Source organism: Chrysochloris asiatica, unplaced genomic scaffold (assembly GCF_000296735.1).
Source record: "Chrysochloris asiatica unplaced genomic scaffold, ChrAsi1.0 scaffold00414, whole genome shotgun sequence".
Lineage (NCBI taxonomy): Eukaryota > Metazoa > Chordata > Mammalia > Afrosoricida > Chrysochloridae > Chrysochloris > Chrysochloris asiatica.
This window is the reverse complement of record NW_006408932.1, coordinates 59,491-64,036: the sequence shown is the minus strand read 5'-3', so window position 1 is coordinate 64,036 and position 4,546 is coordinate 59,491. Positions and strand designations below refer to the sequence as shown.

The 4,546-nt window shown below is 39.3% G+C and overlaps 1 pseudogene; it reads left to right on the top strand.

Moving 5' to 3' along the window:
- Positions 1 to 3,871: 3,871 nt before the first annotated feature.
- LOC102819869 lies at positions 3,872 to 4,252 on the top strand (annotated as a pseudogene).
- Positions 4,253 to 4,546: the final 294 nt, after the last annotated feature.

Here is a 4,546-nt window from a genome sequence, read left to right as displayed (position 1 = left end):
GGCCAGGTGGCATCATTGATGGACTCGGGGGTGGCAGCGGTGGTGAGGTTGTTCCAGGATCGAGCAGTGTTTGGTTCTGCTGTGCATGGGGTCGCTATGAGTCGGTTCTGACTCGATGGCACCTGACAACAACAATTTCAGTCAATTGGCCACATAGTTATCTTCCAAATTTTTTGGCTTACATGAGTGGGTGATTCCAGTGATGCATCATTTTGCTGAAAGATTTTGATTTGTTCTCCATCAATTCCTTGTGCTTTATTCTTTGCCAGTGCCTTCAATGCACCTTGGATTTCTTCCTTCAGTATCATTGGCTCTTGACCACATGCTGCCTCTTGAAATGGTTGAACATTGACCATTTCTTTTTGGTACAGTGACTCTGTATACTCCTTTCATCTTCTTCTGATGTTTTCTGTCTCATTCAATATTTTTTCCACAGTATCCTTCAGTCTTGCATTCGAGGCATGGCTTTTTCTGCAGTTCCCTCAGGTTGGGAAATGCTAAGTGTGTTTTTATCTTCTAACTCAAGGTCTTTGCACTTATCATTATAATTGTTGACTTTGTCTTTACAAAGTGACCTTTGAAAATTTATATTCAGCTCCATTACCTCCTCATTTCTTCCATTTGCTTTAGCATTTCTATGTTGTAGAGAAAGTTTCTGAATCTCTTCTGACATTCATTTTGGCCTTCTCTTTTTTTCTTGTCTTTTTAATGAAATTTTGCTTTCTTACTGTAAAATGTTCTTGATGTCATTCTACAATGCTTATGGTTTTCATTTTTTGGTGTCTAAACCAAATTTGTTCTTGAAATTGTCTTTTAATTAAGGTGTGATATGTTCAAGGTTATATTTTGGTTTTTATGGGGTTTTTTTTTTCATTTTTTTCAGCTTCAGCCTGAACTTGCATATGAGTGATTGATGGTCTGTTCCACATTCTGCCCCGGCCCTTGTTTTGGCTGATGATATGGAGCTTTTCCACTGTTTCTTTCCATAGATGTGTCAATTTGATTTCTGTGAATTCCATCTGGTGAGATCCAGGTATATAGTCATCTTTAACGTTGATAAAAGTTTATTTGCAATGCAGAAGTAATTGGTCTTGAAAATTCTATCATGTGATCTTCATCTTCATTTCTATCACCAAGGCCATAATTTCTCACTACAGATACTTCCTATTATTTTCTCTCAACCTTTGCATTCAAATTGACAGTAATTATCAGTATATCTTGACTGCATGTTTGATCAATTTCAGACTGAAGAAATTGGTAGAATTCATGAATTTCATCAGCACTGGATTTAGTGATTGGTGTGCAAATTTGGATAACTGTGGTATTAACTGTTCTTCCCTGTGTGTGTATGGATATCATCCTATCACAGACAGAGTTATACTTCAAGACAGATCTTGATATATTCTTTTCGATAATCAATGTGATGCAATTCCTGATTAATTTATTATTCCTGGTAGAGTAAACTATGTGATTTTCAGATTCAAAACTGACCAATAGTAGTTCATTTAACTCACTAATGTCTAGGATATTGGTGTTTATGTTTTCCATTTCATTTTTTATAATTTCCAATTATTATAGATTCATACTTTGTGCATTCCATGTTGTGATTGTTAATGAACATTTATATCTGTTTCTCTTCATTTTGAGTTGTGCTCCATCAGCAAATCAAGGTCCTGAAAATGTTACTCTATTTGCATCATCACAGTTAACTCTACTTTGAGGTGCAATTTCTTCCCAGTCACATTTTGAGTGCCTTCCAACTTGAGGGACTCATCTTCGGTACTGTATTTGACAATGCTATGGTACTATTCATCATGTTTCAGTGTTTAATACTGTGATGCTTACAGTGTTTCCATGTTATTCCTAAGGTTTTCAGTCATTAACTATTCAGAAGTAACCCCTCTCTCCTTCCTAGTCTGTCTTCATTTGAAAGCTCAAATAAAACCTGTCAATGGGTATTTTAATAACCAGCAGCTGCCCCTGTTGGTATTTAAAAAAACCCGTGGTAAGCTTCTACCAGCTTACCACGGGTATTGCATTCATCAAATGGTGTTTCAATCATCATAAAAACAAAACAAAACATATAAAGATCAGCCACGAGGTACAATGCTGTCTGCGATAGGATAATATTCATGTGCCTACAGGGAAGACCAGTTAATGCCACTATTATTCATACTTACGCACCAACCACTAAAGACAGTGAGGATGAAATAGAGGTATTCTACCAACTTCTTCAATCTGAAATTGACCAAACATGCAATCAAGATGTATTTATTGTTACTGGTGATTGGAATGCAAAGGTTGAGAGGAAAGAGGAAGGGATAGTAGTTGGAAAATATGGCCTTGGTGATAGAAATTATGCTATAGAACACATGATAGAATTCTGCAAAATCAATGATTTGTTCATTTCAAATACCTTCTTTAGACTGGATAAGAGATGATTATACACATGGTCCACACTAGATGCAATACACAGAAATCAAATTGACTACATCTGTGGAAGGAGATGGTAGAAAAGCTCCAAATCATCAGTGAAAACAAAGCCAGGGGCAGACTGTGGAACAGACCATCAATTGCTCATATGCAAATTCAAACTGAAGCTGAAGAAAATGAAAACAAGTCCATGGGAGCCAAAATATGATGTTGAATATATCCCACCTAAATTTAGAGGAAATCTGAAGAATGGATTTGATACATTAAACACTAAAGACTGAAGACCAGAGAGTTGTGGGATGACATAAAGAACAGTATACAAGAAGAAAGCCAAAAGTCATTAAGAAGAAAAAAAAGTAGGAAAAGATCAAAATGGATGTCAGGAGAGGCACTGAAACCTGCTCTCCAGCGCAGAGATACTAAAGCAAATGGAAGCAATGGGAGGTACAAGAGCTGAACAGGAAATTTCAAAGGTCAGCTCAAGAAGACAAAGTCAAATATTACAGTAAATTGTGCAAAGATCTGGTGTCAGAAGTGGCAGCATTAATGGGCTCAAATGTGGCAACAATTGTGAGGTTGGTCCAGGATTGGGTAGTGTTTCGTTCTGTTGTGCATAGGATTGCGATGAGTCAGTACTGACACTATGGCCCCTAACAACAACAATACTTCTAGAATCCCAGTTACACACAAGCCAACCCATTATGACAAACTGACAGATGAGCAGCGGTGTTTCCGTTTAGCTTCTCTTAATTTCTTGTACTGCTTATTTCTGTGTCTTGACCTCATTCTCTATGACTGACAAAAATTGTCTTCCATGTGGAATTGGACAGAAAATGACTGAAAACAACTTCAGGCTTACAACTCACATTGACAAGTATGTGGCGTGGTGTAGAATAAGCACTGGACTGCTAACTAGAAGGTTGGCAGTTTAAACCCTCCAGCAGTCCCTTGGAAACCCTATACAGGGTTGCTATGAGTCAGACCTAACTCTACGGCACTTAACAACAGCAACAGTATCAAGGAAGATATTATCTCTCACTCTGCCTTAATATAAAACCCTTAGAATCTACTTTCCATGGATAGTATGTTCATTTCTGAGCTAATCACTATGGCTTTTAATATTTGTCTAGTAAGTCTTCTGGTTTTTATCTGGAAGACCCTCTTTCTATTTTTGCATCATATAAAAATAGACTTGATTGTGTTAGTTAACTTAGTTTGTTTCTACAATTGGCTGAGCTTTGCTTTGTAAGCTCCTGATTTCACCAGCCTTATTTTCTTCCGCCAGCCCCCAGTTGAACCACTGGAACCACGTAGTGGCTTCCCGCAGCGGATGATGCTGTTTCCCATCTACTCTCACTGATCCTAGAAATCGTTCTGGGAAGTGGCTCTTTCCTGCAGAGCTTTCTCAGTGCCTCAATGCACGTGCATTTCTTTCTATATGGCGTCTGCCTGGACCCAACCCGCGGCTTTGAGCGCAGAACAAGCCAAGGTTGTCCTGGCTGAGGTCATCCAGGCATTCTCGGCCCCGGAAAACGCCGTGTGCATGGACGAAGCTCTGGACAGCGCGTGCAATGACATGGGCAAGATGCTGCAATTTGTTATGCCCATGGCCACGCAGATCCAGCAGGAGGTCATCAATGCCTATGGCTTCAGCTGCGACGGGGAAGGTGTCCTTAAGTTTGCCTGCTTGGTCAAATCCTATGAAGCCCAGGGTCCTGAGATGGCCAGTTTGTCAGGGAGGCTGAAGGCTCTGTTCCTGCCTCCAATGACCCTGCCGACCCACGGGCCTGCTCCAAATGGCAGTGTTGCGGTGTCTTAGAGGCTTAGTCCTTCCCCATGGTCAGTGAGGCTTTGGGAAGAGGAAGACTTTGGCATTCCTAGAGGATAATAAATGTGTCTGTGATTTGGCCTTGGGAAAAAAAGAAACCAAAAAAACCTGATTTCCCAGTTATGAGTCGTGTCTACCTGTATGTTAGTAGGACCTGAAAAACTGTGACTAATAATCACATAAAATAAAACATTTGAAGAGACAGTTTCCAAAGCAAAAAGTGTTCTTATATTAATTAAAGAATTGGCAGTTTAAAACAACTTTGTGTTATTGTAATAAGATCCC